The sequence below is a fragment of the Hemiscyllium ocellatum genome, unplaced genomic scaffold (assembly GCF_020745735.1).
Source record: "Hemiscyllium ocellatum isolate sHemOce1 unplaced genomic scaffold, sHemOce1.pat.X.cur. scaffold_255_pat_ctg1, whole genome shotgun sequence".
Taxonomy (NCBI): Eukaryota; Metazoa; Chordata; class Chondrichthyes; order Orectolobiformes; family Hemiscylliidae; genus Hemiscyllium; species Hemiscyllium ocellatum.
In genome coordinates this window covers 841131-868191 of record NW_026868131.1, presented here as the reverse complement: position 1 = coordinate 868191, position 27061 = coordinate 841131, and the positions used below count along the sequence as shown (strand labels likewise).

General features: G+C 44.0%; 1 long non-coding RNA gene across 1 annotated transcript; it reads left to right on the top strand.

Moving 5' to 3' along the window:
* The first annotated feature begins 1892 nt into the window (after nucleotides 1-1892).
* Nucleotides 1893-26281, top strand: LOC132812053 (uncharacterized). The gene is made up of 3 exons (XR_009643462.1): nucleotides 1893-1934; nucleotides 16321-16436; nucleotides 26163-26281. It is a non-coding gene; the product is annotated as an uncharacterized LOC132812053 (long non-coding RNA).
* Nucleotides 26282-27061: the final 780 nt, after the last annotated feature.

Genomic DNA, 27061 nt, shown 5'->3' with positions numbered 1-27061 from the left:
GTTTTTCAAAGAAACAGTGAAAACTAATTCTCTGAACTCCTCTTCCAATATCACTGTTGTCAGTGTGACTGTCCCAGATTATGGGAATATTGATGTTTCCCAAAATTATCACAATATGTTTGTTAAAATAATTCCAAAGAGTTCCTGTTTAATGCAGTGATGAGCCATGAAATGCTGTTCGGTGGCTAAACCTGTTCTGCTGCTTGTAGCTTGGCAGGTAGTAGCCAGAATTTACATTCATACTGACTCTACTTCATGATCTGATGCCAAATGCTTTCTCTGTAATGCCTTTCTTACCCATTATTGTTCGTGTTGCCCACTTTGCCTGCGTTTCCGCAAGGTTGTGATCCATTGAATATTTATGTCCACCTTTTGTTCACCCTGTAACCACATTTCTCTGGTTTCTAAGCCTCTTTTATCTCAGTGTCACAAATCCATCCACCTTATTGATAAGACTTCGTCCATTTAAAAAAAAACCCATAATTTACTCTTTCCCACAATTTCTTATAACAAACCTATTCACTGATGTACAGTTTTAGTTCAACTCTGTCCCATCCTGTTCCTTTCCGATTGTCTTCAGTCACATCCCCATGCTGTTCTGATGCTTCACCTTTTTTCTTTGGATTTGGAAATCTCCTTTCACCCGAACCCTGTCCCTGCATCCTCTATGTCACTTTAAAGCCCTGTTCATAAATCAACTGACATGTTTGGCCAGGACACTGGTCCCAGCACAGTTCCAGTGGGACCATCCTCATGGATTTTTTTTATAAATCAGGTAGGGGATGTGGGTGTCTCTGGCTGACCAGCCTTTGTAGCCCAGCCCTATCTGCCCATGAGCTGAATAGCTTGCTTGGCCATTTCAGAGGGCAATTGAGAGGCAAACACTTTGCTGTAGGCATGTCATGCAGACTACGTGAGGATGATCAGACCTTGTTGTCGAAAGGACAAGTGGGCGGCACGCTGGCTCAGTGCTGAGAACTCCTGCCTCACAGCACCAGGGTCCCAGGTTCGATACCAGCGACTGTGTAGAGTTTGCACATTCTCCCCTTGTCTGCGTGAATTGCCTTCGGATTCTCCGGTTTCCTCCAACAGTCCAAAGCCGTGCAGGTCAGGCGAATTGGCCATGCTAAATTGTCCATAATGTTAGGTGTATTAGGTGGAGGGAGATGGGTCTGAGTGGGTTACTCTTTCGAGGGATGGCGTGGACTGGTTGGGTCGAAAGGCCTGTTTCCACACTGGAGGGAATCTAATCTAAGAGATTGTGATTTTTGTACATCAGCAATGGTTTCATATTTGTTTATGGATTGTTAATTGCTATTTTTAAAATTATTGATTTTAAATTCCACCATATCTTATGATTGGATTCAAACCTGCCTCCCCTGAGCACTAACTGAGGTTTTGGACAAATGCCCTAACAATAATGTTACTGGGTCATCACTTCACCTGCTCACTGGTTGTTCATCCCTGAGCACTGATACATGAAGCTAAACCCATTCTTCCAACATGATTGTGTGATCCTGAAGCCTTCCAGCACTCCGGTGATCTCTCTTAGTCTCTCCCCATGTGGTATCCCTCACTGTGTGGGTCTAATTGCTGCCTCTGTCAGTGTCTCTCACTCTTGCAGCTACTCCAGATCCTGAGCTAACAGAATTCTCCACTCCAGAAAGATGCAACAGCACAGGCCAGGGATGGAGCTTGGGATTTTCCAGATATCTGTGGGGTTCATTTCCATTCTCCTTGTGTAACCCTCACTGCATCAGTCTAATTTCCCATTCTGTCTATTTCTCTGTCTCCTGTAGGTACTCAGGAAGTTCCTGACTCAATAGACTTCCCAACTGCTGTGTGTCTCATCCATCACCTTATTGTAGATGGTTGGTCAGCCAGAGAGACAAAGGGCAGGGAGATCTGGAACCTTCAATAAATCCTGCAGTGAGGTAAGATCACTCACAGTGCACAGAGCAGGGAGCACAGTGCAAATATTGGCTAACGATACATGATATAGATACAGTGCTGCGTGGGGAGCACAGTATAGACACACCCCATGCTCAGTCACCACATCTACTTTAACTGAAATTGCACTGAGACAGCATCGGAAGTTCATAGTTATCAATCCAGGCCTGTGCTGTCTCAGTGAGCGTCAGGACAACAGAGGGGAGAGTAGGCCTCCGACGAGATGTTGTGAATGCTGCCTGGGATCTTTCTGTTCTGTGGTCTCCCTCTAACACTGTACTAAGACTCACTACTCTGCAAAACTGTATCTGTGGCATGGCTTGTGCACCAGTGTCTTCAGTCAGTTTTAACTCCTACAATAGTCCCTGGCCCTGTAACCTGCTCCATTCCCGATAGTCCCTCCACATATTTGAAATGTACTGCATTCCAGAATACCATCCCTATCACTGTAACTTGCTTCAGTGTCTACAACATGCCTTATTTTGGTACACTAATCCTCTTTAACTGGATACAGAGTGATATAGCACGGAAACAGAACCTGTGGTCCAACTCCACAATGCTGCCTATGTTTCCTAAACTGAATGAGTCTCAATTGCCTGCATTTGGCCCTTAGCTCTTCCAACCTTATCCTCTCCATGTTCCTGCCCAAATGTCTGTTCCATGCTGTAATTGTTCTTGTTTCTCGAATGTGCCTGAGGCAGTCTGTTCCGTCTATGCACCATCCTCTGTGGGTAACGTTCCCCGTTAACTCCCTCTTTAAATCCTTGCTCTCTCACCTCCTGTTTATACCCTCGAGTTTTGGACTCACCTACCCTTGGGTATTCATCATTCTTAGGTCACCCCGTGGCCTCCTCTGCCCAAGGGAAATATTTAGGACAATGATACAAATATCTCCAACGTATGTAACAAAGTGCTGGCCAATGTCGACAAGTGTGCCAAATGCCGCTTTCCCCACCCTGTCCACCTGGTATGCCACTTCCGAGGAACAATGTAACTTGCACCCCCTGGTCTCTCTCTCTTTCTTTCTTCGACAACCCTGGCCAGAGCCCTTCCATTAACTGTGTTAGTCCTCCCTGGTTTGTCTTAACAAAATCCAACATCTGAATTAAACTCCATCTTTCATTCCTTGGTCCACTGGCCCAGTTGGTCAAGATCCGCTTTGATAACCGTATTTACTGCCCACTACACCATTAATTTGATCATCAACAAACTTTCGCACAATCACTCCTATATTTTCAACCAATTCCTTTATGTAGATGATGCACATCAGTGGACCCAGCCCTGATCCTTTATTCAATAAAGGAATAAAACCATATTCTTGTCATAGAGCCATACAGCATAGAAACTGACCCTTCAGCTGATACTCACCATCATCTGAAACTAAACTCTTCCCAGCTGCCTGTTGCTGGCCCATATAACTCCAACCCTTCCCTATTCACCTGTTTATCCAAATACCTTTTAAATGTTGTAATTGTACCCACATCAACCCTTTCTCAGGACGTTCATTCCACACTCAAACCACCCTCGGTGTAGCAAATAGCCCCATATCTTTTTTTTGAACATCTCTCTCCTCTAACCTTAAAATGTGGCTCCTCCTCTTGAGACTCCCCCATCCTGCGGAAAAGGCAACGACCATTAAATTGATCTATATTCCTCATTTTTTTCATAAACCTTTATAGTATAATGTCTCAAACTCCAGGCTCCAGTGAAAAAAAGGCTCAGACTATCCAGCCATTTTTCAGAACTGAATCCTTACATACCCAGCAATATCCTGGTAAATCTCTTCTGAATGCCCTGCAGCTTAATAATACCCTCCCTGTTAACTGGGCGACCAGGACTGGATAGAGTATTGCAGAACAGGCCTCACAAATGTCTGTGCAATCTCAACATGACGTCCCAATTCCTCAACTCAATTTACTGAGCAATAGTCAGGCATGCCAAGCACTGTCTTATCCATCCTGTGATGCAAACGTCAAGAATTATGTACCTGAACCCGGAGGTCCCTCTGCTCTAAAACACCAACCGAGGCTCGAACATTAATTGTATAAGCTCTACCCTTGTTTGTTTTACAAAATGCATTGCCTTGTATTTATTCAGATGGAATTCCATCTCTAGTTTTTCAGCCCATTCACTCACTTCATCAAGATCCCTTTGTAATCTCAGAAAACATCCTTCACTGTCCATGACGCCACCCTCCAGCCTGCCAGCCCATCACACATAGTACACGTACGTTTGTTAGGGGCTCCAAAATTTACTCCCTAGCATTCCACAGTGTCCTGTGATACACTTAATCAGGTTCTGGGACAGGCCATAGCTTTGTGTTTTAAAACCTCCAGCACCACCTCTTTTCAAGTCATAGAGATATACAGCATAGAAACAGACCCTTTGGTCCCCAACTCGTCCAGGCTGACCAGAAGACCTAAATAAATCCATTCCCTTTTCCAGCATTTGGCCCATATACGTCTACACCCTTACTATTCAGCTGCCCATCCAGATACCTTTTAAATGTTGTAATTGTATCAGTCTCCATTACTTTCTCTCTCAGCTCATTCCATACACACATCACGATGTGTGTGAAGACGTTGTCCATTCAGTCCCTCTGTAAACCATTCACCTCTAACCTTAAACTTATGCCCTCTAGTTTTGGACTCCCCAAATTCTGGGAAAAGGCCCTGAATGCTTACCCTATCCATACCGCTCATGTTCATATAAACTTCTATATGGTCATCCCTAAGTCTCCGATTCTCCAGTGACAGTAACCCCAGCTTATTCAGCAACACCCCGGGCAATATCTCGTAAATCTTTTCTGAGCCCTTTCAAGTTTCACAACATCCTTCCTATAGCAGGGAGACTGGAATTGCAGAGGACTCCAAATGTGGTCTAACGAATTGCTCTTGGTCCCTGAGGTCCCCGGTCTTTCTCCACAGTAAGTTCTGGGGTGAAAAAAATGTTTAGGATCTTAGCAAATATCCTGCAGTTCCACACATCGATGGCATCATTGATCTTTAATGGATACTATTTTGTCCTGAGTTACTTATGCACTCTTAATATACTGATACAATCACTTTTGGATTCCCCTTTCCTTCTCTGCTGAGGCTATTTCTTGTATCCTTTCTCCATTCCTGTTTTCTACTCAGTGTATTCCTACAGCCCCTGTATATCTTCAGGGATTCCCTTGATCCAGCTGGCTATACCTGACATGTGCCCCCTTTTCCTTGACCAGACCCTCAATAGACAGCCAGTGTTTCCGAATGCTGTCAGTATTGAGCTGCACACAAACAGGAAAATGCTGGCGCTAATCGATCAGTTTATCTCACTTTTAAAATATTCTCACTTGGCAAACTTCCCTTTCCCTGTAAATAATTCCCTTCCCCAATCATATTTTGAAAGTTCCTGGCTAACACGATCAAGATTGGTCTGGCTCCATTTTATAACTTGCACTTGTGGACCAGGCCTGTCCTTTTCCAAAGCTGTTTTGAAACTACTAGAACTGTGGTCACTTTGGCAAAATGCTTTCCCACTCACACCTCAGTCCCTTTCCCGACCTTGATTCCCAAGGGGCGGTCAGGTTTCGCCCCTTTCTCTTTTCAGGCCATTTACATATTGATTGGGAGTTTTCTGGAACACAATTACCAAATTCCTCCCTTGCAAACGCTGAACACTGGCAGTCCCAGTCTAGGTCTGGAAAGTTCAAAAACCCGACCATAACAGCCCTGTTATTCTGGTTGATATTTAAGATGTCCCAACATATTTGTTCCTCAGTCTGCCACGGATTATTCGGGGTCAGCAGTCAGATCATATCAAAGTGATGACCCATTCTTATTTCTCAGTTCGACTAACATAGCTTCACTGGGCGATCCCACAGGAATATCCTCTCTAAGTACTGCTGGGATGATTCATTCACCACCACACGTCCTCTCTTGCCTCCCCTTCCTGTAGCATCTCTACCTTGAAACAATGAACTGCCAGTCCTGCCCCTCCCTCAGCTGTGTTTCTGTAATAACTAAAATATCCCAGTCCCATGTTCCAATCCATGCCTTGAGTTCATCTTCCTTAGCTGTCAGGCCCCTTGGATTGAAATAAATGCGGTTTAATCATCGGTTTTCTCCCATTCCCTGCTATGTTCTTGCCTGCCTTGTCTGCTAAAATTACTGTCTGTAACTCGTGTACCAGCATCAATCTTCTTTCTGGCCTTACGTCTATTTAAGGTCCAACACCCTGCCAGACTAGGTTATATCCTCTCAAGCATCTCTAGCAATTCACCCCAGCAGGATGTGGGTCCCTCTCCCGCTCCCAGTTTAGGTGCCTTTCCCACCCTGTCTCCCTGTGCTGACACCTTCAGGGATCTATGGACTTGTCCACCAAGGACCCTGTATTCCTCAATACTCCGCAAGGTCCTACCATTCATTATGTCTGTCCTTCGCTTATCGTACCTCCCACAGAGTATCTCCTCACTTCGATCAGAACTAAACTCTGCTTAGATTTTCATCTGATCGACATCGAACAGCAGACGGAGATGATCCTCCTCACTGTGAACAACACCCTCACCTTTCATATCATCTGCAAACCTACTAATGATACCTTTTGTTTTCACATCCGAGTTATTAATGTTCAATGGTTCCTGCACAGATCCCTGTGGTACACCCGCTGGTGAAAGTATTCTATTCACCAAATTTGCATCCAATTTGCCAACCTGCCTTGAAACGCAGTTCTTTTGGATCAGCCTTACATTTTGCATCTTGTTCAAGGACTTAGTCAAGTACATGTAAAACACTCATCTGCACTGCCTTCATCAATATACTTCAGCACCATTTAAAGAAAAAACTGAACTGAATTCCTCCGACAGTACCTTCCTCTGCCAAATCTGTGATGACTAAACCAAGTTGGTCCTTATCTTTGCAAGTGTCGATTCATCCTCACAATTCATTCCAATCATTTCCCTCCCCCTGCTGTCAGACTATCTGCTATGTAATTACCTGGCCTATCCCTGCTGTCCTTCCTGAACAAAGGAACGACATTAGCGACCCTGCAGTCAGTCAGCACTTCACCTGTGTCCAGCAAAGTATTATATATATCCACCGGAGCCCAACAAATTCAGGGTAATTAGCAGTAGGGTAAAAGAATGCTGGTCCAGGCAATGACACCCACATCCCATGAATGAATAAATAAAAGTACATATGTCCCTCCCTACTTCTGCAAACCCCTCCAGCTGCAGCAATCTGTCCTGGCTTTGTAACACCGTTTTGGCCCTGCCCACTCTCTGTAACTCTCTCACTAACTCTAGCACCTTCGTCTCTCCATGTTTCTCTCGTGTCAATAAACGTTGACAATGTTCCCCTTCCCATTGCCCTCCTCCTGTTAGCAGACCCATTTCAATCCCTTTAAAACTTACTCTAAAACTCTCTCTCAGTTGAGGATTTTAAGTACTTTTTGGTGATGTTCTCAGCTTCATAATCTAATATGATCAGTTTTGTCCTGAGTGAGGGACCGGGGGGGATTTCTTGCTGAGTTTTTGTCTGTTTCAGTCGAATGTCCTTTTGTTGAGTGTTTTACACTGTTCCTTCAAATGTTTGCCACTGTTCATTTCCAGACGCCCATATTTCAGTCTGTTCAGCCTGTTTACCTTGGTCAGTTCTCCTATCAAATCCATGTAATTGGCTATTTTTGTTTCTAGTTGTAGCTTGTCCTTTCTGTGATTTACTTTAAAACTTTATATTTCTTTAAACTGCACTTTATCACAATTTCCCAAAGGATCTCTCCAGGTGACATTACTCATTCACTAAGTTTTATCACACAACAGTCGCTCTGAGACAGTTACGTCCCTAACCAATTGCACAATGTGTTATTCTAAGAAACACTGAAAAAAATTCTCTGAACTCCTCTTCCAATATCACTGTTGTCAGTGTGAGTGTCCCAGACTTTGCGAATATTGACATTTCACTAAATGTTCACCATTCCTTTTTTAAAAATCCAATGAATTCCTATTTATTGCAGTGACGAGCCATGGAATATTGTTTGGTGGTCTAAAACTGTTCTGCTACTTGTGTCCTTGGCAAGTAGTAGCCAGAATTTACATTCAAACTGACTCTACTTCATGATCTGAGGCCTAATGCTTTCTCTATAATGCATTTCTTAACCATTATCGTTATTCTTACCCATTTTGACTGAATTTGCACAGGGTTGTGAACCATTGAATATTTCTGTCCACCTTTTGTTCGTCCTGTAACCACATCTCTCTGGTGTCTAAACCTCTTTTATCTCTGTGTCACAAATCCATCTACCTTGTTGCAGAGACTTTGGCCATTAATAAAAAACATAATTTACTCGTTCCCACAATTTCCTGTCACAAATGGATTTGCTGATGTACAGTTTTAGTTAAACTTTGTCCCATCCTGTTCCTTTCTGTTGTCTTCAGTCACATTCCCACGCTGCTCTGATGCTTCACGTTTTCTCTTTGGATTTGGAAAGCTTCTTTCACCTGAAGCCTGTCCCTGCATCCTCCCTGTCAGTTTAAAGCCCTGTCCATATACCTACCAACGTGATTGGCCAGGACATTGTTCCACTGGAACTGAGCTGGGACCAATCTGAATGGATTTTTTTTTAAAAATCCGGTCTGGGATGTGGGTGTCTCTGGCTGACCAGTCTTTATTGCCCATCCCTTGCTGCCCTTGAGCTAAGCAGCTGGCTCGCCCATTTCACAGGGTCATTGAGAGGCAACCACTTTGCTGTGGGTATGTCGTGCAGACCACATGAGAGTGAACTGTTGTCTTTCTCTGAAGGTCAAGTGTTTGGATTTTTATCAATACTTATTTATGGATTGTTAATTCCAATTTTTAAAACATATACTCATTTAAAATTCCACATGGTTAGAATTTATAAAGAAGAAGGGGGGTGGTCACTTTGATGGGACTGTATTGTAGACTGTTATAGACACAACAGATGCCAGAGGAGCAGATGTGTAGAGAGATTGCTGATAACTATAGGATTGGAAGAGGAGTACAGGCTGGAGATTTTAATATTCCCTGTATTGACTGGGCCACCTGGAGTATAAAAGACCTGGACGGAGTGCAATTTTTCAAATGTGTCCAAGGAAGGTTTCTAAATCAGTATGCCGAGGGCCCTACTCTACTCAGCAGGTGCAACACTGGAACACCCCTCACAAAACAAGGTCGGACTAGTGACTGAAGTGTCATTCGGAGAGCACTTTGGGTCCAGTGCCCACAACTGTCTTCGTTTTATCATAGTTATGGAGGAAGATCAGCAGGTCCCCAGATTGAGTAGGAAAACTGGAACAGGGCCAGGTTTGGGGCCATTCTGCAGGATCTGGCCAGCGTCAATGCTGTGAATTTAAAATTGCACAATGCCCAGTTATAATCCAACTCCCTTTGGAAGCGCTGGTGATCACTGTAACAGATGAAAGGCTTCAACTAAATTTGTTTGATATTATATTCCATGACCCTGCCATCCTGTTGCTATAAATTCTGTGTATTAGGATTGTGCTCCACAACCACCTGATGAAGGAGCAGTGCTCTGAAAGCTAGTGCTTTCAAAAAAATTGGTTGGACTGGAACCGAGTGTTGGGTGATTTTTAACTTTGTACACCCCCAGTCCAACACCGGCACCTCCATATTATGATTCCAGTCGATTGGGTGAGTCTGTTTGAAGGAAAGGGAACAACTGGTAAATGGGAGGGTTGTTAGAGTGTGATCTCAAGAATCCAGGACCAGTCTTCCCCATTGGGATAAAGGGAAAAACTGGCAGGGTTAGGAATCCTTGGCTGGTGAGGGATAATAAGGCTCTGGTCTTGAAATGAAGACTGCTTGCATTGGGTTTAAGCTATCCGTATCTACATAAACTCTTCTATTCTTAAAGACACGATCAATCTGTGGAGACCCTACAATTCTTTCAGTCCCTCTAAGACTCCAAATCTGCAGAAATCATTCCAATCCCTGTGACTCTTCCGATCCAGTTCCTACAAGACCCATTATCTATGTGATATCTTTTCATTGCCAGCCCCACCCTGTCAATGGAAGCTCCTCCAGTGTCTCCATCCATCCACTCATTTCCATAATCTTCTCCAGCTCTTACATGTGTAAACATCACCCTCCCCGACAATCCTTCCCACTTTGACCAAACTGGAGGAGGTTACTAATGCTCGCTAATCTGTGAAACTGTCTCCAAAGAAAATTGCTGTCTTTATCACTTGGAAAATCTGATTGATTCCACATCCTCTTTATCTAAATAACCTTCAGAACCTAAGCCTTCCTGAAAATACAAACATCTTCAGTCACGACTACCCTCCATACGTCTATTTGTTTTTCCAATCTGTACAACCCACTTTATCTCTGTACTCAGCTCCATTCACCTGAAACATTCCTGTCTGTGTAAAACACCCCATCCTACCACTATCCTTATCCCTGTAAACTGCTCCATTCCTCCCAACCTCCCATCTCCATGAACTCCTGTAGGCCCGGTAGCTCTCCACATTTCTGCAACCTCCCGTGGCTCTATGGTCCTCTTTCCCTGTGAAACCACCTCCAGTCCCCACACCCGTCTCAGTCAGGGTCATCTGCTCAAGACCAGACAATTTCTGTCTCTGTTCCCTCCTACAACCTTAGCAACGCCTCTTATTTGTGTCACTTAATTCAGATCACATCCTCTCCCATCTCCCAAAACATCTTGCTGCCAACATAACGCTTGCTATTTAGAACATGGAATTGCATGTTCCAGTACAAGCTCTTCCACGCTCAATATTGTGCTGACCTTTTATCCTATTCTGAAGACGAAACAAACCTACATACCTTACATTTTACTATCATTGATATGCCGATCCAAGAGTTGCTTAGATGTCTGTAATGTGTTTGAATCTACTACCAAAGCTGGCAGTCCATTCCACGCACCCACCACACTCTGTGTAAATAACGTACCAGTCCTGACCATGCCGACAGCATATCCCAACCCAATCTAGTTCTACCTGCCAGCACCAGACCCTCTGATATCTAAGCTAAACACTCCGCCAATTACCTGACACTTATGTCCCCTTGTGATAGCCATTTCGTCATGGGAAATAGTCTCTGGTTATCCACTCTATCTATGCCTCTCATTCCCTTGTACACCTCTATCATGTCACCATTCTTCCTTCTTCGCTCTGATCAGAAAAGCCCCAGCTTCCACAAACTACCTTCTATGGGCATGCCCTCTAGTCCAGGTTGCATCCTGCTCAATCTCCTCTGCACTGTCTTTAAAGCTTCCACATCCTTCCTATAATGAAGCGAATAGAACTGTTCACAATATTCCAAGTTTGGTCTAACTGGGGTTCTGTATAGCTGCAGGAAAACCTCTCATCTCTGATAATCAATCCCCCCCGCTAATGAAAGCCAACCCACCATCCGCCTTCTTAACACCCTGTCAACTTGGGTGGTGACCTGAAGGACACAGGATCCCTTTGTTCCTGCACGCTGCTAAGAATCCTGCCTTTTACCACGTAAAGGTTTTCTGCAGAATCCTCCAATCTAAAACTATCCCTACCTTTTGTAAGTTCCTCCAGTCCCTACAACACTCCTAAACTCCTCAAGTCCCTATATTTCTAATATCTACAAAATCCTGCCGTCTTGATGTCCCTCCATATATCTGTAACCCCCACCATCCTCCAGTGCCCTTCTGGGGAACATTGCAGAGGAAGGAGGAGTGGGAGAGCCTGGGCCATGTTACGAGGTATGAAGGGCTGCAGAACATGGAGGATGGTACAAATGTAGGAAGGGACTTGGGACCTGCAGGAGGTTACGGAATTCATAGAACCTGCAGGATGTGACTGAGGATGGGTTGTGGAACATGGAGGATATTATGATTTGAACCGGAGGTAATTTTTGATTGGACCATTCAGCCAGTCTTACAGTCATACAGATGTACAGCATAGAAACAGACCCTTCATTCCAACCCGTCCATGCCGACAGGATATTCCAACCCAATCTAGTCCCACCTGCCAGTACCTGGCCTATATCCCTCCCAATTCTTTCTATTCATATATCCATCCAAATGCTTCTTAAATGTTGCAATTGTACCAGCTGTAAGATCAGCTAAAAGATCCAATCAAAAATTATAGGTAGCTCAAATCATAACATCTTCCAGGTCCCACAACCCATTCACGGTCCCATCCTGCAGATCTGATATCCCAACCCAATGTAGACCCACCTACTAGCACCCAGCTCATCTCCCTCTAAACCCTTCCTATTCATACATCCATCCAGATGCCTTTTAACTATTGCAGTTGTACTAGCTTCCACCACTTCCTCTGGCAGCTCATTCCATACATGTACTACCCTCTGCATGAAAATGTTGCCCCTTGGTTCTCTTTTATATCTTTCTCCTCTCATCCTAAACCTCACCCTACAATTCTGGACTCGCACGTCCCAGGAGAAAGATTTTGTTTATTTACCTATCCATGCCTCTCTTGATTTTATAAACCTCTATAAGATCACCCTCAACCTCCGACTCTCCAGGGAAAACAACCATCAGCTGTTCAACTCTCCCTATAGCTCAACACTTGCAACATCCTTGTAAATCTTTTCTGAACCCTTTCAATTTTCACAACACCCTTCCGATAGGAAGTAGAACAGAGTTGCATGCAGTCTTCCAAAAGTGGCCTAACCACTGTCCTGTACGGCCGCAACATGACCCCCCAACTCCTGTACTCAATACTCTGACCAATAAAGGAATGCATACCAAGCACCTTCTTCGTTATCCTGACTATGTGTGACTCTAGTGTCAAGGAACTCTATATTTCATTTGAAAAATTGCAGAGAGAGATAGAGTGGCCCGAGATCTTCTGACAAATGCTAGTTCAGTCTAAGCTGGTAGGCGGAGGCAGTGAAGTATTTGCAGCACTGTCTGATGAATGGTCGAGAGATAATGCAGATGTCAAACAGGCTATTTTAAGTGCTTATGGATTGCTTATGGAAGGGAAGCCACTACAATTCCCTTTACTGTACCATCGCTAACTGACAAAGCTCCTTTAGATCTATATCCTCCAAATTGTTGAAACTTGCCCTCACCATCGCAACTCTCATTATTTTCTAACATTTTTGAGACTCCAAAACCATCCCTATCAGTTTAATCTCCTCCACTGCATACAACACTCCGAGTCTGTGTAATCTCTTTAAATCCTTCCGTTCCTATATACCTATGTATTGGTGTGACTGCTTTGTGGCAATTGTATCCTCGTTTATATCTGCAAAAGGCTCCGCTCACTGCAGCACATCCTATGCTCATAAGTGAATCTGGTCTCTCACAAGACTCTCTACGACTCTCTCATCCAGTCTCTACAAGCTTCCCTATCCCTGTCGTATCTTGCAGCATGCACACCACTCACTCTCTCTGACATACCTTACAGTGCATAAAATCATCTCTCCTTCTAACTTTATGCCGTCTACAACTTCCTCCCTATCCCTGCTACATACTCCAGTCTATAGCATCTTCCATGTGCTTGCAACATTCTCCTGTCCATACCACCCTCCCTTTCCCTGTAATATTCTCCATTCCATACCACCCTCCCTATCACTGTGATATTCTCATGTAATGATCCACAGCCCTACACACATCCCTGTCTCTGAAGTCTAATCAAAGTTGCTTTATCTCTCTAACTTCCTCCAAACAATAAAATGTTTTCTCCTGCGAACATTTTGTAGCAACTATAACTACATTTAACATTGTTGCGCTCCCAAACATCCCTCAAAGGTCCTCTCTCGGTGACACGCGCCATGCATTTGCAACAAGGCAGATGGAATGAGAGCATTAACTGAAGAGAACAGAAATGATCGAACTGTTATTGTGGAGGGGTGGCTGCAGAATGATCATGACAGCAATGTGATTATTGAGGGGTTGTAGGGATTTAGGCAGGATCAGCAAAAAAAAAGCAATATCCCGTCTGTTGTGAAGAAAGGATACAGTCAGTGCTTTAGTGAGACAGCCAATTTAATCTGGGAATCAAAATATCGAATCATTTTGAATTTGCAGCTTCCAAATAGCAAGGGGGATCAGGAAGATCAAATCACAATTCATGCTCGTTGGTAAGTTGGATACAATATTTCCTTGGTGATAGTAGACAGAGGAATGTGGAGTGGTCAATTTCTGATTGGACGTCTGTGGCCAATGGTGTTTCACAAGGATCAGTGCTGCGGTGTCTGTGTGTAATTTATATCTGTGCTTCAGATGAAAAGGTCAGCAGTTTGCTTAGTATTTTGCAGATGAAATTTGGAAAAGCATGTAATGATCAGGGATAGTGAGGGGAATTGTGGATAGTGAGGAGGAGTGTTAAAGGTTGCAGCAGTGTGTAGATCAGCTGGGACGCTGTGCAGAGAAATTTTAAACCGAATTTCATCGGGACAAGTGTGAAGTGATACATTTATGAAGTCAAATGGAAGAGAGAAGTACAATGATTGACTAATTGGAAACATTGATAAACAGATGACCTTGGATGCAAATCCATAGCTCCCGCAAAATAACAACACAGTAGGATGTGGTGGTAAAGGAGGAGTATGGTATTCTTACCTTCATTGGTCACAGTATTGAGTACAGACGTTTGCATGTCATGTTGTGACTGAATGAAACTTCATTCGGCCATGTTTGGAAGGTTTGTGTGTCGTTCTCATCTCCACGCTACAGGAAGGATGTGGAGGTTTTGGGGAGGGTGTAACAGAGGGTTGGCAGAATGTTGCATGGATGAGAATGTGTTTACTGTAAGGAGGTTGGACGCAGTTGGATTATTTTGTGAGAATATCAGAGACTGGGGTGTAACCTGGTACAGGTATATAGCGTTAGGAGAGGTGTGAACAGTGTGGAGAGTTGGAATCCTTCTTTCACTGTAGAAATATCAAATACTAGTCTGCCTCGGTTTAAGGTGAGAGTGAGAGGTTTTAAGTGAGATGAATGAGGCCAGTTTTCTTTACCGAGAGAGTGGAAGCTGCTCAGGAGGTGGGAGAGGTGGCAATGAGAGCAAAGTTTTGAAGTGGCATTTAGACAGGAACATGAACAGGCAGAGAATAGAGGGATATCAACCATGTGCAGGCAGATGCGATTAGTTGAGAATAGCATCATGGTCAGTACAGCCATGGTGTGCCGAAGGGCCTATTACTGTGTTGTACTGTTCTATTTTCCAACTTAACGGCATCTACCCTGTCAAAGCAAATCAGAATCCTGGATGTTTCTTTCGATTTCTCTCCCATTCTTCAAAACCCCAATAATTTCAAGGCCAATCTACCCCACCTCTGCTCATTGGAAAAACCTGCCATCTCCAGGATCAGCTGAGTGAACCTTCCCTGGCCTGCCTCCAATACAAGAATATCTTTCCTTAGGGCACACATACTGTTCATTTAATCTAGGTTGGTCTGACTTTTACCTTACATTGTTGTAGCAGGACCTCCCTACTTTTAAACTCCATTCCCTTTGTAATAAATGCCAGCATTTGATTTGCCTTCTTAATTACCTGCTGATCCGTAAACTCCCTTTGTCAGATTGATACACAAGGATTACCAAAATCCTTTGTGCAGTCAGTCTGAAACCAAACGATGTTAGCCTGACAGTAAGTAGGGAACGTGCTGGAATGTCGCACGTTTTGTGAAGGTTGGTAGCTCAGGTTGAGGTTTAGGGTGTAGGTTTGCTCGCTGAGCTGTAGGTTTGATTTCCAGAGATTTCGTTACCTGGCTCGGTAACATCATCAGTGGTGACCTCTAAGTGAAGCGAAGCTGTTGTCTCCTGCTTTCTATTTATTATATGTAAATGTTGAGCACCTCGAGACTTGCTGTGGTGAAATTGGGAATCCAGGAGAAAACAGCACAAGGAGCGCGCTGTCACATCAATGCCCCACCCACCCCTTTCCCATGGCCACCTTCTGCCCCAAGTCTAACAGTGTGTGTGAAAGTCCACATCGGTCTGTACAGCCAACAACAAACTTCCCCTCTACCCCCCGCCCGCCCCGAGAGTGGGAGAGAGTCAGCCTCGTCTGTGACCCACCGCCAAAGGGATGACGAGACAGGAATGTTGAATCCCCTCACAATTATCCCAGTGCCTTTGTTACAAATTCAAAAAATTCCCTGTTAATGCAGTGTCTAATAATGTGATATCACTCAGTATCTCTCCATGTGGTATCCCTCGCTGTGTCGTTCTATTTGCTGCCTCTGGCAGCATTTCTCCCTCTTACAGATGGCCTGAGATCCTGAGTCAACAGAATTGTCCACTCCAGAGAGACACAGCAACACAGGCAAGGGATGGAGACTGGGATTCTCGAGATCTCTGTTGGACTCAGTGCCACTCTGCATGAGTTATCCTCATTGCATCAGTCTAATTTCCCATTCTGTCTACTTCTGTCTCATGCAGGTAATCAGGATGTTCCTCACTCCTGTCTCATCCATCACCTCATTGAAACTGGTTGGTCAGCCCGAGTGAGAGAGGTGGAGAGGGAGATCTGGAGCCTTCAGTAAATCCTGCAGCCGGTAAGATCACTCACAGTAAACAGCACAGGGTGGGGTGGTAGACTTCTATATTCAGACTTGGAATACAGGACATAGATACAGAGCTGGGCAAGGAACAGCAACATTCTAGGCTTCATTCCCACCATTTTGTGAGGGTCCTGCTTTCACCTCTGCTGTACTGGTCCTCAATGCGACAGCACAGGGGATCGCAGGCATCAATCCTGGCCCATGCTGTGTTAGTGATCTCTGTAATATCCTCCAGTCCCAATAATCCTACCTCTGTCTGGAATCTTCTCTAGTTCACATCATTCTCTCTGTCTCTGGCAGGTTCTCCAATACCTAACATCCTAATTCCTAAACTTCTGCAGGAGATACTAAATGCCTTCATCCCTGACTGTCCTGTCTATCCTTGTAAGCTCCTCCCACCAACACCACCCTCCATGTCAATGTATTTGACTTGAAACTCTCCATGGGTCCCTACCTATGTAATCTTCTCCAGCTCCTAGAAACCTCCCTTAGCTGTGAAAACTTTGTAATCTCCTTATCCTTTTCCAATTCTTTGATCTTTAACTTGTTAAATGTCAACCTCATTCCCGACACCATTCACGACCACAGAAAACTCTTTCAGTTTGTGTAACCCTCCCCATTTGTGTAACTGTCTCCAACCCAGTAACCTGGCATTTTCCATTGCCTTCTTATCTATGTAGCCTCCAGAGCATAGAAGCTCCTTATATCTGTAAATGTCTTCAGTCATGACCACCTTCCATATCTCTGTTATTATACACAATACTCTCCAAGATGAAATAGTCCCCTGCCTGTGCCTCTCAGTCTGCCTACCTCTTCCTTTCTCCATCCCTATCCCTATCTCCAGAATCTAATCCAGCTCCCTGAATCTCTGTAAATTCCTCCAATCCCCAAATCCCTTTGTCCCACTGACATTCTTTACGAGGTGTAACTCTGTTTAATTCTAACTTCCTCGATTCCCTTTAAGCCTCCCTTTCTCTGTAACTCTAACAATCTGTTCAACCCCTCACTACTGAGGAATGACTCCCTGCATTCACCATAAGGCAGATGGAATGACAGTGAACAGATATGATGGAACTTTCTTTCTGGAGATTTAGCTGCAGAATGATAATCGCTGGGAAGTGAAAACTGAAGGGTTGTTGGGATAGAGTCATAGAGTCAGAGAGATGTACTACAACATGGAAACTGACCCTTCGGTCCAACCCATCCATGCTGTGCAGATATCCCAACCCAATCTAGTCCCAATAAGCAGACTAGGCAAAAAGCCAACAAGTTGTGAAGGAAGGATGAGGTCAACGCATTAATAAGACAATCATGTGGATCTGAATATCAAAAGTGGATCTGAGAATAAGCATGCAGCAGCAACTGTTAGCAGGAATTCTTTTGTAGGCACCAAACAGTGATGGGAATGTCAATATGGTTACAGTCAGGACACTGAATGTACTTGTTGCAAGGGCAGTACAGTAACTGTGTGTGACAGTGGTCTCCATGCCGACTGATACAGCAGTGAGTATCAGTGCTGTAACGGATAGAATCCTGGATTGTATGTGAGATGGTTTTCTCCAACATAATGTCATATTTGTAGATCAAATGCTGTGTACTAATAAATAAACAACAATCCCATTATAAAGGAGATTTGTGAGCAGAGACCCATAATATTATGCAGGACATATTGAGTTTGTGCTTAGACCATGAGATGTAGGAGGCGAATGATGCCATTTGTCCCATTGAGTATGCTCTGTTCTTCAATCAGATCATGGCTGATCTGACTCTGATAAACTATACTTTCCTGCCTTCTCCTCAAAACCCTTGTTTCCCTGATGCATTAAAGTCTGCAGGAGGTTACAGAACAGTCGGAGAAATAGACAGAAATGGCAAATTGAGTTTAGTCTGGACAAGTGTGAGATGATGTCAAATTCAAGAAGAAAGTTCGCATACTGAGGGATATTGATATACAGAAGGATCTTGGTGCAAGTCAGTAACCCCAGAAATGGCAACAGAAGTATGTCAGATGGGAAGGCAGGCAAATGGAACACTGGCCTTCATCGGGCACAGTGGGTAAAGTGGTTTGCATCTGACGCTGCAATTTTATGAAACGTTTGTTTGGCCATATTTGGAGAACTGTGTGCAGTTTTCATCCCCACACAACAGGGAGGATGGGGAGGATCTGGAGAGGGTGCAAAAGGGGTTTATCAGCACGTTGTCTGTGTTAAGGTTTTTTTAAGAGTATGTTAGGTGTAAGAGGAAATTAAACAAAGTTGGATTGTTTAATGAGAGTAACACAACCTGACTAGGCACAGGAATATAACATTGGGAACAGGGATAGATAATGCAGTTAGTCAGAATCTCTTTCCCAATGTGTAATTTTCAAATACTAGAGTGCATAGGTTTAAAGTGAGAAAGAGGAAGTTTAAACGAGATGTGTGAGGCAAGTTTGTTTTTTTACGTGGAGTGGATGTTACCGAGGGAGAACGTAGAAGCAGAAATGTGAGTAAAGTTTTGAAGTGGGATTGAGACAAACATGAACAGGCAGAGAACAGAGGGATATGGACCATGTGCAGGCAGATGGTATGTGTTGGAATAGTTTCATGGACAGCATAGAGGTGGTGGGACGAAGGGCCAGTTGCTGTGCTCTACTGTTCTATTTTCGAACTTATCAGCATCTGCCCGATCAGAGCCCCTCAGAATCTTGGATGGTTCATTCCATTTCTCTCGCAATATCTAAACTTCAATGGGTTCAACCACAACCTACTCCACCTCTTCTCATTGGAAAATCCTTCCATTCCCAGGATCAGCCGAGTGACCCTTCTCTGACCTGCCTCCAATGCGACAATATCTTTCCTTCGGGCACTCACACTGTTCATAATATTTGAGGTGTGGACTGACTTGTACCTTGTATAGTTTTAGCTAGACCCGCCTATTTTTAGACTCCATTCCCTCTGTAATAAATGGCAGCATTTGATTTGCCTTCTCTATTACCTGCTGAACCTGTAAGCTACCTTTTTCAGATTGATAAACAAGATCTCCCATAACCCTTTCTGCTGTCAGTCTGAAACCAAATATTGTTATCCTCACAGTACGTCGGGACCATACTGACGTTGTTAGAAAGGATATGTCAATATACAATAACTGGCCACTTAGAAACACATTTGATAAAAGAGAATGTGTTTTTGAGCCTGTTAGATTTAATTTGTTGGTGTGAATATTAATGGCTAAATTGTAGGGGTTTAGGAGGGGTGTAGTGATGTGGGGGATGTGGTGTATTTGAATTATCAGAAGCCTTTACACAAGTTTCAATAAGGGCTAAAGGGTAACTTGGTAGAGAATAGGGTCCCTTAAAGATCAATCAGTTCACCTATGTGTGGAACCAGAGGAGATGGGTGAGAAATTAGACAAAATAGTCTAGCCAGTATTTGTTGTGGATAGATCAGTCTTCAGTAGCTCATTAGGTCGATCCTAGAATATTGTGGGAAGCTAGGGAAGAGATTGCAATGTCCCCAGCAGAGATATTTATATTATCAACAGACACAGTGAGGTGTTGGAAGACTGGAGGTTGGCTAATGCTGTTCCACCACTTAAGGGCTGCAGGGAAAAGCCAGGAAATTACAGCCCAGTGAGCCCAGTAATGGGGAAGTTGTTGGAGGAGATTCTGAGAGAAAGCAGCTCCTTAAATTTACAATGGCAAGGGCTGATTCGAGATGGTCAGCATGGCTTTGTGAGTGGAAAACCATGTTTCACAAAGCGGATTGACAGTTCGAGGAGGTGGCCAAAGATAGGTGAAGTCAGAGCAGTCAACGTTGTCCACATGGACTTTAGCATCTCGTCAAGAGGAAGAAGGAAGCTTACTTAAGGTTGAGGAAGCAAGGATCAGACAGGGCTCCAGAGAGTTACATTGGGTGGCACGGTGTCTCAGTGGTTAGCACTACGACTTCACAGCACCACGGACTCCATTTCGATTACAGCCTCAGGCGACTGTCTGTTTGAGTTTGTACACTCTCCCCGTGTCTGTGTGGGTTTCCTCCACGTGCTCTACTTTTCCCCCACAGCCCAAGATGTACATGTTAGGTGACTCAGCCATGCTAAATTACCCATAGTGTTTAGGGATGTGTAGGTTTGGCGCATTAGTCAGGGCAAATGGAGAGTAAAACGGTGGGGGAATGGGGTTGCGTTGGATATTGTTTGGAGGGTTGTTATGGAGGTGTTGGGCCAAATGGCCTGTTTCCATACTGTAGGGATTTCCTGAAGGTACCAGGAAGGAATCGAGGAATGGACTTAGGGGAACTAGAAGGGGACATAAAAAAGCTTTGTTGGGAAGGATTAAGGAAAACCGTAAGGCATTCTCCACTTATGGGAGGAACAAGAGGATGGTCAGAGTGAGGATAAGGCCACTCTGGGATAGTGGAAGGAACTTGTGCCTGGAATCACAGGAGGTAGGGGAGGTCCTTAATGAATACTATGCCTCAGTATTCACTGCTGAGAAGGGTCTTGTCGTTTGTGACGACAGTGTGAAACAGACTGATAGACGTGAACAGGTGGATGTTAAGAAGGAGGATGTGCTGAGAAGTTTGTAAAAGATAAGGATACATTAGTCGCTGAATCAGACTGGATGCGTCCAAGGTTTCTTCAGGAACTGGGGGAATGGATTGCTGCGCATCTTTGCACCGTCACTGTCCACTGGAGTCGGACCAGATGATTGTGGGCAGGAAAATATTATTCCTTGTTCAGGAAAGGGAATAGGCATAATCCTGGGAATTGCACATCTGTCAGTTTTATGTCTGTGGTGTGCAGATTATTGGAGAGGACTCTGAGAGACAGGATTTATTATTCCTTGCAAAACCATAGTTTGATTAGAGATAGTCAGCATGTTTGTATCAGGGGCAGGTCATGCCTTACAAATCTTATTGAATCTTTTGAGAATGTGACAAAACACCTTTATGGCTCATTCAAAAAGTACGGAGACATGGGATACAGGGAAACCTGTCTGTCTGGATACAGGATTACTTGCCCTCAGAAGACAGAGGGTAATGATACGTAGAAACAATTCATCCTGGAGCTCAGTGACCAGTGGTTTTCTGCTGGGAGTGGTTTCAGTACCTCTGCTCTATGTGATTTTATGAATAAGTTGGATGTGTGAGTGGAAGAGTTGATTAGTAAGTTTGCCAATGAGACGAAGATGGTGGAGTGGTGGATAGTGTGGAGGTCTGTTGTAGGTTACAAGGGGACATTGACAGGATGCAGAGTTGGACTGAGAAATGGCAAATGGAGTTCAATCTGGAAGTCATTCATTTTGAAGATTGAATGTGAATGCAGAATGCAGGGTTAAAGGCAGGATCTTTGGCAGTGTGGAGAAACAGAGGGATCTAGGGTTCCAAGTCCATAGATCCCTCAAAGTGGCCACCCAAGCTGATCGGCTTGTTAAGAAGGGATATATTGCGTGGGATTTCATTAGTTTGGGGATTTAGTTTTAAAACTGTGAGGTTATGCTGCAGCTCTATAGAGCCCTGGTTAGACACCACTTGGAATATTGTGTTCAGTTCAGGTTCCCTCATTCCAGGACAGATGTGGAAGCCTTAGAGAGGGTAAAGAGGAGATTTACCAGGATGCTGCCTGGACTGGAGGGCATGTCTTATGAAGAAAGGTTGATGAAGCTAATGTTTTTCTCATTGGAGTGAAGAAGGGTGAGGGGTGACTTGGCAAGGTGAACAAGGTGACGAAAGTCGTAGATGGAGTGAATAGAGAGAGGTTACTTTACCCTGGCAAAAATAGTTATTAAAAGGGGTTATAATTTTCGGGTGATTACCGGATGGTTAAGGGGAGATTTCAGAGGTAGGTTCATTACATACAGATTGGTGGCTGTATGGAATGCACTGCCAGCAGTGGCAGTAAAATTAGATGCATTAGGAACATTTAATATACTTCTGGGTAGGCACATGGATGATAATAAAATGAAGGGTATGGAAGGTAGAGTCATAGAGGAGTACTTCAAGGACACAGACCCTTCTGTCCAACCCGTCCATGCTGAACCGATATCCCAACCCAGTCTAGTCCCACCTGCCAGCATCCAGTCCATATCCCTCCAAACCCTTCCTATTCATATACCCATCCAAATGCCTCTTAAATGTTGCAATTGTACCAGCCTTCACCACATCCTCTGGCAGCTCATTCCATACACGTACCACCATCTGTGTGAAAAAGTTGTCTTTTAGGTTTCTTTTATATTTTTCCCATTCACCCTAAGCCTATGCCCTCTAGTTCTGGACTCCCCAACCCCAGGGAATATACTTTGTCTATTATCCTATCCATGCTCCTCAAAATTTTGTAAACCTCTATAAGGTCACCCCTCAGCCTCCGACGCTCCAAGGAAAACAGCCCCAGCCTGTTCAGCCTCTCCCTTGAGCCTAAATCCTCCAACCCTGGCAACATCCTTGTAAATCTTTTCTGAACCCTTTCAAGTTTCCCAACATCTTTCCGATAGTAAGGAGACCAAAGTTGCACGCAGTATTCCAACAGTGGTCTAACCAATGTGCTGTACGATTGCAACATGACCTCCCAACTCCTGTACCCAATACTATGACCAATAAATAAAAGCATACCAAACACCACCTTCACTATCCTATCTACCTGTGACTCCACTTTCAAGGTGCTGTGAACTTGCACCCCAAGATCTCTTTGTTCAGCAACACTCCCTAGGAACTTACCATTAAGTGTATAAGTCCTGCTAAGATGTGCTTTCCCAAAATGCAGCACCACGCATTTATCTGAATTAAACTCTATCTGATACTTTTTTTTTATCTTACGGTCGGATAAAATATTGGCGGGTCATCATGGGCGAAGGGTCTTGTTCTGTACTGTTCTGTGTTCTAAATGGCGTATGTTAAACTGGGTAATAAGCTCAGATCAGTGTAAAAGGTTATGGCATTCTGGAGGAGCTTGTCAACTGGACAGAAAATTGGGCTTGATGGTAGGAGACAGAGGATGATGGGAGACGTATTGTTTTTTCAGACTGGAGGCATGTGACCAGCGGTGGAGTGGGTCAATTGTTGTTTTTCATTTGGGTAAATGGTTTGGATGGGAATATTGTTAAGTAAGTTGAGTAAGTTTTTTGCGTGACACTGAAATTGGCGGTAAACTGGACAGCGATGAAGGTTATCTGTTATACAACAGGATGAATAGTACTGCTGGGATAGTGGGCTGAAGAATAGCAGATGGAGTTTAATTAGATAGATATGAAGTGTTCCATTTTGGTGAAACAAACCAGGGTGGGACTTGTACAGTTAATGTTCGGGTCCTGGGTAGTGTTGTCAATCAGTGACCCAGGGATGCAGGTACACAGTTCTTTGTAAGTGGTGTCACAGGGAGACAGGCCGGTGAAGCAGGCGTTTGGGATGGTTACCTTCATTGGGGAGAGCATTAAGAGTAGGAGTTGGGACTTCATCTTGTATCTGTACAAGACATTGGTCAGGCCACCATAAAAGCAGAGTTGATCAGTGGGAAGAACTCATCTGGTTCCCTGACCTCATTTTGTGTGGTACATCTGACGTTCTAACCTGGTCTGGCTAACATGTGACTCCAGACCCACTGCAATATGGCTTACTCTGAAGTGTCCTCTGGGTAATTAGCAGTGATGTCCACAGCCCATGAATGAATAAATAAAAGTACATATGTCCCTCCCTATCTCTGCAAACCCCTCCAGCTGCAGCAATCCGTACTGGCTTTGTAACACCCTGACCACTCTCTGTAACACTCTCACCACCTCCGGCACCTTCACCTCTCCCTGTTCCTTTTGTGACATTATACCCTGACAGTGATTCCCCTTCCCACTGCTGCCCTCCTGCTAGCAGACCCTTTGCAATCACTTTAAAACTTACTTCGAAAACACACTCTTACTTCAGGATTTTAAGTACTTTTTGGTGATCTTCTAAGCCTCATAATCTAATAGGATACATTTTGTCCTGAGTGAGGGGCAGGTGGGAATTTCTTGCTGAGGTTTTGTCTGTTTCAATGGTATATTCTTTGTTGAGTGATTTACACTGTTCCTTCAAATATTTTCCACTGTTCATTTACAGGCACATATCTCAGTCGGGTTCGCCTCTTTACCTTGGTCAGTTCTCCTCTCAAACTCATGTAATTGGCTGTTTTTGTTTCTAGTTGTAATTTGTCCTCTCTGTGATTCACTTTAAAACTTTATATTTCTTTAAACTGCACTTTATCACAATTTCACAGAGGATCTCCCCAGGTGACATTACTCATTCACTAAGTTTGATCACACAACAGTCGCTCTGAGATAGTTGTGACCCTAACCATTGCACAATTTGTTACTTAAAGAAACACTGAAAACTAATTCTCTGAACTCCTCTTTCAATATCGCTCTTGTCAGTGTGAGATTTTGGGAATATTGAAGTGTCCCAAAATTATCACAAAGCTTTTATTAAAAATTCCAATTGATTCCTGTTTATTGCAGTTATGAGCAACGGAATGCTGTTCGGTGGGTATAACTGTTCAGCTGCTTGTGTCCTTGGCAAGTAGTAGCCAGAATTTACATTCATACTGACTCTACTTCATGATCTGAGACCAAATACTTTCACTGTAATGCCTTTGTTACCCATTATTGTTAGTGTTACCCATTTTGCCTGAGTTTCCGCAAGGTTGTGAACAATTGAATATTTATGTCAACCTTTTGTTCGCTCTGTAACCACATCTCTCTGATGTCTAAATCTCTTTTCTCTCTGGCACAAATCAATCTACCTTATTGATGAGACATTATCCATAATTTACTCTTTCCCATAATTTCCTGTCACAATTCGATTCCCTGATGTACAGTTTCAGTTAAACTGTCCCATCCTGTTCCTTTCTGCTTGTCTTCAGCCATAATTCCATGTTGCTCCCATACTTCACCTTTTTCCTTTGGATTTCGAAAGCTCCTTTCACTTGAACCCTGTCCCTGCATCCTCTCTATCAGTAATCTACCGACGTGATTGGCCAGGACCCTGGTCCCAGCACCGTTCCAGTGGGACCATCCTAATGGATTATTTATTAAATCAGGTATGGGATGTGGGTGTCTCTGACTGACCAGCCTTTCTTGCCCAGCCCGAGCAGCCCTTGAGCTGAGTAACTTGCTCGGCCATTGCAGAGGGTAATCGAGAGGCAAACACTTTGCTGTGGGGATATCGTGCAGACCACGTGAGGATGAGCAGATGTCCTTCTCTTTTTTACATCAGCAATGGTTTCATATTTATTCATGGATTGTTAATTACTATTTTTAAATTTATTAATGGTGGGATTCAAATCCACTTCCCCTGAACATTAGCTGAGGTTTTGGATGCATGCTCTAGCAATAACACCACTCGGTCATCACTTCATCTGCTCACTGGTTGCTCATCCCTGAGCACTGATACCAGGGCATCATGAAGCTAAACCCATTCTTCCAATATGACTGTGTGATCCTGAGGTCTTCCAGCACTCTGGTGATATCACTCAGTCTCCCTCCATGTGGTATCCCTCACTGTGTGGATCTAATTGCCGCCTCTGTCAGTGCCTCCAACTCTTGCACTTCCTTTAGATCCTGAGCCAGCAGAATTCTCCATTCCAGAGAGGTGCAACAGTATAGGCCAGGAATGGAGACTGTGATTTTCCAGATCTCTTTGGGGCTCATTTCCATTCTCCATGTGTAATCCTCTCTGCATCAGTCTAATTTCCCATTCTGTCTATTTCTGTCTCCTGTAGGTTCTCAGGAAGGTGCTGACTCAATAGACTTCCCAATTGCTAGGTGTCTCGTCCAACACCTCTTTGAAGATGATTGGTCAGCCAGAGAGACAAAGGATAGGGAGATGTGGAGCCTTCAATAAATCCTGCAGTGAAGTAAGATCACTCAGAGTGCACAGAGCAGAGAGCAATGAGAGGGCTGCTAACATCGCTAACAAGACATGACATAGATACAGTGCTGGAGTGGGAGCACAGTACAGTACAGACACACCCCTAGCTCAAACACCAACTCTATTTTAATTTATGTTGCATTGAGACAGCATAGGGAGTTCATAGTTATCAATCCAGTCCTGTGCTGTCTTAGTGAGCATCAGGACATCAGAGGGGAAAGCAGGCCTCCGACAAGATGTTGTGAATGCTGCCTGGGATCTTTCTGTTCTGAGTTCTCCCTCCAACACTGTGCTAAGACTCACTACTCTGCAACACTGTACTTATGACTTGGCTTGTGTACCAGTGTCTTCAGTCATTTTTAACTCCTATAACAGTTCCTGCCCCTGTAACCTCCTCCCTTCCCGATAGTCCCTCCACATATTTGAAACGTACTGCATTCCAGACTACCGTCCCTACCGCTGTAACTTGCTTCAGTGTCTACAGCATGCTTTATTTCCGTACTGTAATCCTCTTTAGCTGGATACAGAGTGATACAGCACGGAAACAGAAACTGTGGCCCAACTCGTCAATGCTGCCCATATTTCATATATTGAATGAGTCTCATTTGCCTGCGTTTAGCCCTTAGCTCTTCAAACCTTCTCCTCTCCATGTTCATGCACAAATGTGTTTTCCATGTTGTCATTGTTCTTGTTTCTCGCATGTGCCCCCGGCAGTCCGTTCTATCTGTACACCATCCTCTGTGGAAAGTG